Raw genomic sequence first — 14,457 nt, 5'->3', positions numbered from 1 at the left:
AGTTGTGGCTTTGTGGAAGCCTTAGAAATGTTCCTTCAGGGGGCCTGGGTTACTTGGCAAATACTGTCTCTTTCCACTGTTGCTGCTCTGGAACAGGTGAGCAGTATTAGCTCCCCCTTCATGGGAGCCACTTGGAATGTCTGCCCTACCTACAAACAAAGGTAGGAGTGAAGTGCCTTTGGTTTGAGTCACTCTGCATTTGCTTGGGGCTGTCAGGATGAGCCCACAGGTGATCCCAAGGTGCAGAGTGAGGTGGGCTGCTGGTTCAGTTCTAGAGAACTGCCTGTCTAATTAATGGTCTGTCAAACATAATGGTATATTCACATGAGAGCCGTGTTTTCTCATAATGACCAGCTGGTGTCCCTTCTTTCATGCTTGGCCCTTTTAGCCTGTTCTCCACACAGCAGCCAGTGTGATCCTTTAAACTATATGAATCCAGTTATGTGCTTCCCTGGTTTCCAGTGATTCCCATCATACTGAGCATAAAAGATGATTTCCAATGTCCTATGTGATCTGTTCTATGCCCCCCTTCTGTTGGCCCTAGCTGTCCCCTTTATCTGGAATGCTTGTCCCCAGGTAGTGCAAGTCTCTTTCCCTCACTGCATTCAGTGCTCTAATCAGCTGTCACTTCTCTAGGAAAACTTCCCTAAGCACCCCATTTCACAGCACTCCCAGCACTCTTTGTCCCTCCCCTTGCCTGTTTCTTCATAGCCCTTCTCTTTCCATGATGTCATATTTTTTTTTTGTTTATTTGTTTGTCCATCTGTCCCCCCCACCCCTTCCCTAGGATGTAGGTTACATTGTCCAAAATAGTGCCTGGTATAGTGGGTTATCAATGAATATTTGCAGAATGAATGAACAGGTGAATGAAGAAGCTGAGCTGAATGGCGTCTTCCCCCAGACCCACCCTTGGTGCTGGCCAGCAGTCCTCGTGGGCTTTCCCTTGTCAGCTCCCCTTCTACTCTGACACCTCCCCTCCCCCACCAACTGTCAACAGGCTCCATGGTCTCCTGCTTCACGGACAAAATAGAAGCCACCTGGAGGCAACTTCCTCGACAAATCTACAAACTGCTAGCCTTCACACCTGTCCTTTTAGACCAGGGGTCCCCAACCCCTGGGCCAAGGACCGGTACCGGTCCGTGGCCTGTTAGGAACCGGGCTGCACAGCAGGAGGTGAGTGGCAGGTGAGTGAGCGAAGCTTTGTCTGCCGCTCCCCATCGCTCCCTGTTGTTTGCATTACCGCCTGAACCATCCCCCTGCTCCCCCGGTCTGTGGAAAAATTGTCTTCCATGAAACCGGTCCATGGTGCCAAAAATGTTGGGGACTGCTGTTTTAGACCTTTCCCAGGCACGATGGAAGTGTGTGACCCATCACTTGTGCATCCCATGCCCCAAACTCAGGGACTTTGCTTGTCCTTTCCTATCCCCATTCTCTCCACTCCATGCTTGCCACCCACATTTCAGTGTCCTCACATCTTTCCCATCACCAGCCCTCATCTTACTCCCACTTTTCCTTGCCTCTCTTTCGGCCAAGCATCACGTTAGCATTTCCTACACTTGCTCTCTCTGCATCCTTACTATCCTCACCCTAGCAGTGGTTGGTGGGGGTCCTCAGGCCGCAGAGGGAGACACAGGAAGGACTGGGCTGGCTCTCCTTTCCATGGCTGGGAGAGGTGAGGAGGACCTCTAGGTCTGTGGAAGCACAACCTCATGGGCTGAACCACATCCTTTGTCGCCATCTGCTGGCCAGTTTGGAATGCATCCCTCTTGCTGCACAGGGAACATTTGTGTCCTGGATTCTGTGAGCTTTTCTGAATAAAAAAAAAAATTCAATGAATCATAGAAAGTACCTTTAATTAATGCTGAATAAGTTAATAAAGTAAGATTGCAACTTATTCTAGGGCACCGTTTATTTTTCATTCTTAACCTTTTGTAAAAAGGGGCCTTGTTGGCTCCCAAGATATTTTTTTATTCATTCATTCATTCGTTCATTCACTATTTTGTTCATCCAGCAGACTTTTGTGTGCCAGCTTCTGTGCTAGAAAGGTTTAATTATGCTTCAGTAAATAAGTTTATTAAGTAAATAACTAAGAAGTATGAACTTATTTTATTCCCCAAGTGAATCTGGACTGTATGATTTCAATTCTTTTAAGTTTGTTGAGGTTTGTTTTATGGCCCAGGATATGGTCTATCTTGGTGTATGATCTATGGTGCTTGCAAAGGATGTGTAGTGTGCTGTTGTTGGGTGGAGTGTTCTATAGATGTTGATCAGATCCTGCTGGCTGACAGTGCTGTTGATTTCCTCTATATCCTTGCTGATTTTCTGTCTAGTTCTATTGATTGTTGAGAGAATAGTTGAAGTGTCCAATTATAATTGTGTATTTCTTTATCCTTTCAACTCTATCAGTTTTTTTGTGTTAATAGACCTTTTTTTTTTTAAATTAGTTTCTGCTTTATAACAAAGTGAATCAGTCATACATATACATCTGTTCCCACATCCCTTCCCTCATGCATCTCCCTCCCTCCCACCCTCCCCATCCCACCCCTCCAGGCGGTCACAAAGCACCGAGCTGATCTCCCTGTGCTCTGCGGCTGCTTCCCACTATCTATCTACCTTACATTTGGTAGTGTATATATGTCCATGCCTCTCTTTCCCTTTGTCACAGCTTACCCTTCCCCCTCCCCATATCCTCAAGTCCATTCTCAAGTAGGTCTGTGTCTTTATTCCCGTTTACCCCTAGGTTCTTCATGACATTTTTTTTTTTAAAATTCCATATATATGTGTTAGCATACGGTATTTGTCTTTCTCTTTCTGACTTACTTCACTCTGTATGACAGACTCTAGGTCTATCCACCTCATTACAAATAGCTCAGTTTCGTTTCTTTTTATGGCTGAGTAATATTCCATTGTATATATGTGCCACATCTTCTTTATCCATTCATCCGATGATGGACACTTAGGTTGTTTCCAGCTCCGGGCTATTGTGAATAGAGCTGCAATGAACATTTTGGTACATGTCTCTTTTTGAATTATGGTTTTCTCAGGGTATATGCCTAGTAGTGGGATTGCTGGGTCATATGGTAGTTCTATTTTTAGTTTTTTAAGGAACCTCCATACTGTTCTCCATAGTGGCTGTACCAATTCACATTCCCACCAGCAGTGCAAGAGTGTTCCCTTTTCTCCACACCCTCTCCAGCATTTATTGTTTCTAGATTTCTTGATGATGGCCATTCTGACTGGTGTGAGATGATATCTCATTGTAGTTTTGATTTGCATTTCTCTAATGATTAATGATGTTGAGCATCCTTTCATGTGTTTGTTGGCAGTCTGTATATCTTCTTTGGAGAAATGCCTATTTAAGTCTTCTGCCCATTTTGGGATTGGGTTGTTTGTTTTTTTGCTATTGAGCTGCATGAGCTGTTTATAAATTTTGGAGATTAATTCTTTGTCAGTTGCTTCATTTGCAAATATTTTCTCCCATTCTGAGGGTTGTCTTTTGGTCTTGTTTATGGTTTCCTTTGCTGTGCAAAAGCTTTGAAGTTTCATTAGGTCCCATTTGTTTATCTTTGTTTTTATTTCCATTTCTCTAGGAGGTGGGTCCAAAAGGATCTTGCTGTGATTTATGTCATAGAGTGTTCTACCTATGTTTTCCTCTAAGAGTTTGATAGTTTCTGGCCTTACATTTAGGTCTTTAATCCATTTTGAGCTTGTTTTTGTGTATGGTGTTAGGGAATGATCTAATCTCATACTTTTACATGTCCCTGTCCAGTTTTCCCAGCACCACTTATTGAAGAGGCTGTCCTTTCTCCACTGTACATTCCTGCCTCCTTTATCAAAGATAAGTTGGCCATATGTGCGTGGGTTTATCTCTGGGCTTTCTATCCTGATCCACTGATCTATCTTTCTGTTTTTATGCCAGTACCACACTGTCTTAATTACTGTAGCTTTGTAGTATAGTCTGAAGTCAGGGAGCCTGATTCCTCCAGCTCCGTTTTTCGTTCTCAAGATTGCTTTGGCTATTCGGGGTCTTTTGTTTTTCCAAACAAAGTTTGAAATTTTTTGTTCTAGTTCTGTGAAAAATGCCAGTGGTAGTTTGATAGGGATTGCATTGAATCTGTAGATTGCTTTGGGTAGTAGAGTCATTTTCACAATATTGATTCTTCCAATCCAGGAGCATGGTATATCTCTCCATCTATTTGTATCATCTTTAATTTCTTTCATCAGTGTCTTATAATTTTCTGCATACAGGTCTTTTGTCTCCTTAGGTAGGTTTATTCCTAGATATTTTATTCTTTTTGTTGCAATGGTAAATGGGAGTGTTTTCTTGATTTCATTTTCAGATTTTTCATCATTAGTGTACAGGAATGCCAGAGATTTCTGTGCATTAATTTTGTATCCTGCTACTTTACCAAATTCATTGATTAGCTCTAGTAGTTTTTCGGTAGCATCTTTAGGATTCTCTATGTATAGTATCATGTCATCTGCAAACAGTGACAGCTTTACTTCTTCTTTTCCAATTTGGATTCCTTTTATTTCCTTTTCTTCTCTGATTGCTGTGGCTAAAACTTCCAAAACTGTGTTGAATAAGAGTGGTGAGAGTGGGCAGCCTTGTCTTGTTCCTGATCTTAGTGGAAATGGTTTCAGTTTTTCACCATTGAGGACAATGTTGGCTGTGGGTTTGTCATATATGGCCTTTATTATGTTGAGGAAAGTTCCCTCTATGCCTACTTTCTGCAGGGTTTTTATCATAAATGGGTGTTGAATTTTGTCGAAAGCTTTCTCTGCATCTATTGAGATGATCATATGGTTTTTCTCCTTCAACTTGTTAATATGGTGTATCACATTGATTGATTTGCGTATATTGAAGAATCCTTGCATTCCTGGAATAAACCCCACTTGATCATGGTGTATGATCCTTTTAATGTGCTGTTGGATTCTGTTTGCTAGTATTTTGTTGAGGATTTTTGCATCTATGTTCATCAGTGATATTGGCCTGTAGTTTTCTTTCTTTGTGACATCCTTGCCTGGTTTTGGTATCAGGGTGATGGTGGCCTCGTAGAATGAGTTTGGGAGTGTTCCTTCCTCTGATATTGTTTGGAAGAGTTTGAGAAGGATGGGTGTTAGCTCTTCTCTAAATGTTTGATAGAATTCGCCTGTGAAGCCATCTGGTCCTGGGCTTTTGTTTGATGGAAGATTTTTAATCACAGTTTCAATTTCAGTGCTTGTGATTGGTCTATTCATATTTTCTATTTTTTCCTGAGTCAGTCTTGGTAGGTTGTGCATTTCTAAGAATTTGTCCATTTCTTCCAGGTTGTCCATTTTATTGGCATAGAGTTGCTTCTAGTAATCTCTCATGATCTTTTGTATTTCTGCAGTGTCAGTTGTTACTTCTCCTTTTTCATTTCTAATTCTACTGATTTGAGTCTTCTCCCTTCTCTTCTTGATGAGTCTGGCTAATGGTTTGTCAATTTTGTTTATCTTCTCAAAGAACCAGCTTTTAGTTTGGTTGATCTTTGCTATCGTTTCCTTCATTTCTTTTTCATTTATTTCTGATCTGATCTTTATGATTTCTTTCCTTCTGCTAACTTTGGGGGTTTTTTGTTCTTCTTTCTCTAATTGCTTTAGGTGCAGGGTCAGGTTGTTTACTCGAAATGTTTCCTGTTTCTTAAGGTGGGATTGTATTGCTATAAACTTCCCCCTTAGAACTGCTTTTGCTGCATCCCATAGGTTTTGGGTCGTCGTGTCTCCATTGTCATTTGTTTCTAGGTATTTCTTAATTTCCTCTTTGATTTCTTCAGTGATCACTTCGTTATTGAGTAGTGTATTGTTTAGCCTCCATGTGTTTGTATTTTTTACAGATCTTTTCCTGTAATTGATGTCTAGTCTCATAGCATTGTGGTCGGAAAAGATACTTGATACAATTTCAATTTTCTTAAATTTACCAAGGCTTGATTTGTGACCCCAGATATGATCTATCCTGGAGAATGTTCCATGAGCACTTGAGAAAAATGTGTATTCTGTTGTTTTTGGATGGAATGTCCTATAAATATCAATTAAGTCCATCTTGTTTAATGTATCATTTAAAGCTTGTGTTTCCTTATTTATTTTCATTTTGGATGATCTGTCCATTGGTGAAAGTGGGGTGTTAAAGTCCCCTACTATGATTGTGTTACTGTCGATTTCCCCTTTTATGGCTGTTAGTATTTGCCTTATGTATTGAGGTGCTCCTATGTTGGGTGCATAAATATTTACAATTGTTATATCTTCTTCTTGGATCGATCCCTTTTTCGTTATGTAGTGTCCTTCTTTGTCTCTTCTAATAGTCTTTATTTTAAAGTCTATTTTGTCTGATATAAGAATTGCTACTCCAGCTTTCTTTTGATTTCCATTTGCATGGAATATCTTTTTCCATCCCCTTACTTTCAATCGGTATGTGTCTCTAGGTCTGAAGTGGGTCTCTTGTAGACAGCATATATATGGGTCTTGTTTTTGTATCCATTCAGCCACTCTGTGTCTTTTGGTGGGAGCATTTAGTCCATTTACATTTAAGGTAATTATTGATATGTATGTTCCTATTCCCATTTCCTTAATTGCTTTGGGTTCGTTATTGTAGGTATAGTCCTTCTGTTGTGTTTCTTGCCTAGAGAAGTTCCTTTAGCATTTGTTGTAAAGCTGGTTTAGTGGTGCTGAACTCTCTCAGCTTTTGCTTGTCTGTAAATGTTTTAATTTCTCCATCAAATCTGAATGAGATCCTTGCTGGGTAGAGTAATCTTGGTTGCAGTTTTCTCTCCTTCATCACTTTAATTATGTCCTGCCACTCCCTTCTGGCTTGTAGAGTTTCTGCTGAGAGATCAGCTGTTAACCTTATGGGGATTCCCTTGTGTGTTATTTGTTGTTTTTCCCTTGCTGCTTTTTTTTTTTTTTTTTTTTTTTTTTTTTTGTGGTACGCGGGGCTCTCACTGCTGTGGCCTCTCCCGTCGCGGAGCACAGGCTCCGGACGCGCAGGCCCAGCGGCCATGGCTCACGGGCCCAGCCGCTCCGCGGCACGTGGGACCTTCCCGAAACGGGGCACGAACCCGTGTCCCCCGCATCGGCAGGCGGACTCCCAACCACTGCGCCACCAGGGAGCCCCCCCTTGCTGCTTTTAATATGATTTCTTTGTGTTTAATTTTTGACAGTTTGATTAATATGTGTCTTGGCGTATTTCTTCTTGGATTTATTCTGTATGGGATTCTCTGTGCCTCCTGGACTTGATTAACTATTTCCTTTCCCATATTAGGGAAGTTTTCAACTATAATCTCTTCAAATATTTTCTCAGTCCCTTTCTTTTCCTCTTCTTCTTCTGGAACCCCTATAATTCGAATGTTGGTGCGTTTAATGTTGTCCCAGAGGTCTCTGAGACTGTCCTCTGTTCTTTTCATTCTTTTTTCTTTATTTTGCTCTGCATCAGTTATTTCCACTATTTTTTCTTCCACCTCACTTATCCGTTCTTCTGCCTCAGTTATTCTGCTATTGATCCCATCTAGAGTATTTTTCATTTCATTTATTGTGTTTTTAATTGATGCTTGATTCATCTTTAGTTCTTCTAGGTCCTTGTTAACTGTTTCTTGCATATTGTCTATTCTATTTCCAAGATTTTGGATCTGGGAAATAGAATCTTGGATCAGCTTTACTATCATTATTCTGAATTCTTTTTCAGGTAGACTGCCTATTACCTCTTCATTTGTTAGGTCTGGTAGGTTTTTATCTTGCTCCGTCACCTGCTGTGTGTTTTTCTGCCTTCTCATTTTGCTTATGTTACTGTGTTTGGGGTCTCCTTTTTGCAGGCTGCAGATTCGTAGTTCCCGTTGTTTTTGGTGTCTGTCCCCCGTGGCTAAGGTTGTTTCAGTAGGTTGTGTAGGCTTCCTGGTGGGGGGGACTAATGCCTGTGTTCTGGTGGTTGAGGCTCGATCTTGTCTTTCTGGTGGACAGGTCCACGTCTGGTGGTGTGTTTTGGGGTGCCTGTGGCCTTATTATGTTTTTAGGTAGCCTCTCTGCTAATGGGTGGGGTTGTGTTCCTGCCTTGCTATTTGCTTGGCATAGGGTGACCAGCACTGTAGCTTGCTGGTCGTTGACTGAAGCTGGGTGCTGGTGTTGAGATGGAGATCCCTGGGAGATTTTCGCTGCTTGATATTATGTGGAGCTGGGAGGTCTCTTGTGGACCCGTGTCCTGAAGTTGGCTCTCCCACTTCAGAGGCACAGCACTGACTCCTGGCTGCAGCACCAAGAGCCTTTCATCCACCCGGCTCAGAGTAACAGTGAGAAAAAGTAGAAAGAAAGAATTAGTAGAAGAAAGAAAGAGAGAGGGGAAGAAAGGAAGAAGGGAAGGAAGGAAGAAAGAAAGAAAGGAGGGAGGGAGGGAGGAAGGATGGAAAGAAAGAAGGAAAGAAAGGAGGGAGGGAGGGAAGAATGAAAGCAAAAGGAAGAGTGAATGGAAGGAGGGAGGGAGGGAGGAAGGAAAGAAAGAAAGAAAGACAGGAGGGAGGGAGGAAGGAAAGAAAGAAAGAAAGACAGGAGGGAGGGAGGGAGGGAGGAAGGAAAGAAAAAGAAAGTGGAAAGAAGAAGGGTGGGAGGGAGGGAGGGATGGAGGAAAGAAAAAGAAAGAAGGAAAGGAGGAGCGGAGGGAGGGAGGGAGGAAGGGAAGGGAGAAAAAAAGAAAGAGCAGGTAAAGTAAAATAGAATAAAGTATGAAATATAGTAGCGTTATTAAAATTAAAAAGTAATTATTGAAAAAAAACACGGACCGATAGAACCCTGGGACATATGGTGGAAGCAAAGCTATACAGAGAGAATCTTACACAGAAGATTACACATACACATTCACAAAAAGAGAGCAGGGGGAAAAATAAAAAATCTTGCTCTCCAAGTCCACCTCCTCGATTTGGGATAATTCGTTGTAAAAAGAGGAGAAGGGCGAAAAGTCTGAAATCTTGCTAAGTCCACCTCCTTAATTTGAGATAATTCGTTGTAAAAAGAGGAAAAAAGGGGGGAAAGTCTTAAATCTTGTCCTCAAAGTCCACTTCCTCAATTTGGGATGATTCGCTGTCCATTCATGCACTCCACAGACGCAGGGCACATCAAATGGACCGTGGAGCTTTAATCCGCTGCCTCCGAGGCTGCACAGAGAGATTTCCCTGTCTCTGCTCTCACAACTCCCGGGTCTCAGCCTTGGACCTGGCCCCGCCTCTGCGTGTAGGTCGCCGGAGGGCGTCCGTTCTTCGCTCAGACAGGACGGGTTTAAAGGAGCCGCTGATTCGGGGGCTCTGGTTCACTCAGGCAGAGGGGAGGGAGGGGAATGCCCTCTCCTCGCGCACCAGGCAACAAAAGGGAAAAAAGTCTCTTGCCTCTCCGGTAGCTCCAGACCCTTTCCCCGGACTCCCTCCGGGCTAGCACTAACCCCTTCAGGGTCTCTTCCTGCCGCCAGCCCCAGTCCTCTCCCTGCGCTCTGACTGAAAGCCGATACCCGAGCCTCAGCTCCCAGCCCCGCCCGCCCTGGCGGCCGAGCAGACAAGCCTCTCGGGCTGGTGTGTGCCTGAGGGCACCGATCCTCTGTGCCAAAATCTCTCTGCTTTGCCCTCCACACCCCTGTTGCTGTGCTCTCCTCCGCTACTCCGAAGCTTTCCCCCTCCGCCACCTGCAGTCTCCGCCCTCGAAGGGGCTTGTAGTGTGTAGAAACCTTCCCTCCTTCACGGCTCCCTCCCACTGGTGCAGGTCCCGTCCATATCCTATTGTCTCTGTTTATTCTTTTTTTTCTTTTGACCTACCCAGGTATGCGGGGAGTTTCTTGCCTTTTGGGGGGTCTGAGGTCTTCTGTCAGCGTTCAGTAGGTGTTCTGTTGGAGTTGTTCCACGTGTAGATGAATTTCTGATGTATCTGTGGGGAGGAAGGTGATCTCCGCGTCTTACTCTTCCGCCATCTTCCTCCGGCTCTTAATAGACCTTTTTAAGAACAGTTTTAGATGTGCAGAAAAAGTGAGTATATAGACCCCACCTCCATTTTCCCTATTATTAACATTTTACGGGACTTCCCTGGTTGTCCAGTGGCTAAGACTCCACGCTCCCAATGCAGGGGTCCCAGGATCGATCCCTGGTCAGGGAACTAGATCCCACATACTGCAACTAAGAGTTTGCATGCTGCAACTAAAGACCCCGCATGCCACACTAAAGAGCCTGCATGCCACAACTGAAGACCCCACATACCGCAAATAAAGATTCTGCATGCTGCAACTAAAAGATCCCGCATGCCACAACTAAAACAGATCTCACGTGCTGCAACTAAAAGATCCTGCATGCTACAACTAAAGATCCCACATGCTGCACCTAAAAGATCCCACATGCCACAACTAAAAGACCCCACATGCTGCAACTAAAAAAGATCTCACGTGCTGCAACTAAAAGATTCCCATGCCACAACTGAAAAAGATCTTGCATGCTACAACTAAAAGATCCTGCATGCTGCAGTGAAGATCCCATGTGCTGCAACTAGGACCTGGCACAGCCAAATAAATAAATAAATAGATAGATAGATAGATAAAATATTAAAAAAATTTAACTACAGAAAAAAATCTTACATTAATATGGTGCATTTGTTATAATCAATGAACCAATATTGGTATATTATTACTAAATAAAATCCACAGGTTAAATGAATAAACTAATGTCTTTTTCTGTTCCAGAATTCCATCCAGGATGCCACATTATATTTAGCCATCATGTTTCGTTAAGGTCCTCTTGGTTGTGATGTCTTCTCAGACCCTCCTTGTCTTTGATGATCTTAACAGTTTTGAGGAGTATAGTCAGGTATATTGTAGGATGGACCTCTATTAGAATTTGTCTGATGTTTTTCTCATGATTAGTCTGGGGTTATAGGTTTCTGGAGGAAACCACAGAGTTAAAGTGCCATTTTCATCTCATCATATGACCTTGATCACTTTGCTGAGATAGACTTTGTCAGGTTTCTGTACTGTAAAGTTATCTCCACCACACCCCTGCACCACCTGCCTCCCACCCCGCACCATCGCACTGTCCTCTTTGGAAGGAAGTCGCTTTGCAGCCCACACTTAAGGAGTTATGCTCCCCTCCTTTAGAGTAGAGTATCTACATAATTTATTTGGAATTCTTCTACATATGAAAATTGTCCCTTCTCTTTCCTTACCTCTCTCTATTTATTAACTTATTCAATCACTTATTTATATCATAATGGACTCATGGATATTTATTTTATACTTTGGATTATAATCTAATACTACTTTTTACTGTTGTTAAATTGTTCCCACTTTGGTCACTGGGAGCTCTTTCATTTGGCTCCTATGTCCCTTTGACATGCCCCCATCAATGTGTGGGGTTTTTTTCTTTTTTGGGCACTTCCTTACTTTCTGGCACTATAAGATGCTCCAGGCTTATCTTGTATATTTCCTGCTTCTGCCATTGAAACAGCCATTTCTCCAGGGAACCCTGATTCCTTTTAATAGAGCTTGTTCTAGCTCGGGGCAAAAGCTAGATTGGTGTCGCCACTTGTGGTTGTTAATGGCAAAAGTGACCTCAGTTCTTCATTTCTCCCTGCTTTGCTGTGTGATCTTGCATCTCCTCCCACTAAAGAGGTTGTTATTGGCTGAATTATGTCCCCTCAAATTCATGTGTTGAAGTCCTAACCCAGCTCCCTATAATGGATTAAAGATTATTCAGCAAATATTCAATCGCTTTCCTCTTCCTCTGGGAGCAGAATATATTTTTGTGCTCCATTGACTTTGGGCTTGGTCATCTGACTTGTTTTGGCCAACAGAAAATGAGCAGACATGATGTGGTATGAGCAGAAGCTCCCAGCATGCTTGCACAGTTGGGTTTGGCCTCTCGTTTACTTGCCATTTGTCATAAGAAGAACAGGTCCCTGATAGCTGATGTTTCAAGGAGAATATGGAGAAAGGGGAATAGATGTGAACCTACAGAAGCCTGGAACCAAACCTACTGCCTGCAGACAGACACATAAACAAGAAAAACAAATGCTTGCTCTTATAACCTGTGAATTTAGGGGTGGCTTGTTTTGCAGCATTATCATGGCAATAGATGACTGTTACACCTCTCTATGGGGGAGTCATCTAGCCCAAGAAGGATATTTCTAGGCACTAGTGATAGAGTGAGCAATGGCCCATAGACTGGGAAGCCACCCATGGTACAGGGTGGTACAGTTCCAGCAAAGGGGCCTGGCAGGAATGGGCCAAGGGATTCAGATTCCTGGAGGATTCATTTCATGGCTTGACTCTGGCTTAAGGAGCTGGAAGAGATAGAAGCCAGTGGCATTTTTTTAGTTCTGTTCTACCAGACTGAGGAAAGATCTTCTAACTGCCACTGCCCAGTTCTCAGCTCATGAGGAAGAACTTTGTTCTAAAAATTCAGAGTTGCTGCTACTCCTCTTCCACCAAATGGAGCACCTGAGAAACTACAATGTTTCCCTCTGCTCTCAAGGTCCCTTCTGACCCAGACCCACAAGTTTGGACAGTATTGAAGTGTTTGCTGAAGGTAGAAAGTTCCTGCAGGGAATCAGGAGGATGGGTAATCATTACTGTGTTCTCGGCTGCTCAGAAAACAATTCTTGGCAGTAGGACAGTCCTCGCTAATCTGATCATGCCAGGTCTCCTCCTAAGTTAGGACTTTGCACCTGCTGTTCCCTCTGCCTGGAATGCTTTCCCCCAGAAATCTGCATGGTTTACATCATTACCACCTTCAGGCCTTTTCTCACACATCACCTTCTACCTGAGACCTTCCCTGGGTACTCAAACTGAAAGTGCAACATCCTGTAGCCTCAACACTTCTGTTCCCTTTCCCTGTTATATTTCTTTTGTTTATCACCATTTACTATATGTTTTGTTGTTATTACCTATCACTCCTGTCTCTCCTGAAATGAGAACTGCATGGAGACTGACATTTTTTTTTTAATGGATGTATCCGCATTGACTGGGCACATAGTAGGTGGTCAGTAAATATTATAAAATGCATGCATTGTTTATTGACCATCACCTGGCCATTTGTTACTGGTTGAGAGGCATCAGAGGGCACCTGGGCCCATCTGAGCAGGTGCATTTCCCACCTGGGGTTGGAGGAATACCAAATGCTTAATCTGTAAGAGGCCCAGGCATTTGGCACTTGTAGGCTTGTCTACTAGGGTGACTATTCCCTAAGAGCTTGGACATAAAAGCTCTCAAGACTGGCTTCTGAGGGTTCTACTCTGAAATTGGACCCATGATAAATGAGATTAGAGACAAGTAAAGCAAACTTAAAGGTACAGAGGGGCTTCCCTGGTGGTGCAGTGGTTGAGAGTCCGCCTGCCGATGCAGGAGACGCGGGTTCGTGCCCCGGTCCGGGAAGATCCCACATGCCGTGGAGCGGCTGGGCCCGTGAGCCGTGGCCGCTGAACCTGCGTGTCTGGAGCCTGTGCCCCACAACGGGAGAGGCCACAACAGTGAGAGGCCCGCGTACCGCAAAAAAAAAAAAAAAAAAAAGGTACAGAGTAAGACAAAAGGCTGGGATTAAAGCATGAGATGGGAGGATGGAGAGGGATATATGATGGAAACAGAGGCACAATGCACTGGGAGATGGAACCCTGGCCTGGGGACCGATCTCCATGCCTGGTGCACTAAATAAGTGACTCTTCCCTTTAACTTCCTGGCTTGGCCTCTGAACTCACTAGTGGCTTTCAGACCACAGTTTAGCTTCCTATCAGGTTCATTTATCATCATGAGGACATTGGCTTGTGTGATAGTTAAATTATAGTTCCCATTAAAAATGAGCACGTTGGCTTTGGGCTTATGATCTTCATGTCCTAGTGAGTTAGGCCATCTGTGTCAGCTTATATGAGACTGTGGAACACTGTGGAACACTGACCAGACCCATTTTCTGGACCTGTAATACTGAGGACCTGCCCCTTGGCTGGGGCCAATTTAATTGAGCAAATAATACCTCATTGACCCTTTTGGGGCACAGCCAGCCAGATATTTCGTTTTGTCCCCTTTTACTTTTTACTAGTCTCTTTCAAAATCCCACACATTTGGTCAGTTAAGGAAAATGTCCTTGAGGTAGAGGGCTTCCAAAAAAACCCCTCGTGTTATGTTTGTGGTGAGAGGGGGAACTCTTAGCTTATGCTGTTTCAGATTAGATAACTGACACAGGCTTGCAGTGTGGTGACTCGCCTATGTGACAGACACTGAAAGCTGCCTGCCTGATATTCATTGCTTCTTTCTGCTGCCAGAATCGTGATTTTGTTCAGAACAGCAGTGTTTCCAACGGGAGGCAATGATCCACGTTGCCCTAAAGCAGGGTCGACAAACTTTTCGACAAATTTTTTTTTTTTTTAATTTAGCCTTCGTGGGCCAAGAGATAACTTTCATACAATACACCTGTCATGAAATATTCTCTTGACTTTTTT

Source organism: Hyperoodon ampullatus (assembly GCF_949752795.1).
Source record: "Hyperoodon ampullatus genome assembly, chromosome: 14".
Lineage (NCBI taxonomy): Eukaryota > Metazoa > Chordata > Mammalia > Artiodactyla > Ziphiidae > Hyperoodon > Hyperoodon ampullatus.
Note: the sequence above shows the minus strand (reverse complement) of the source record.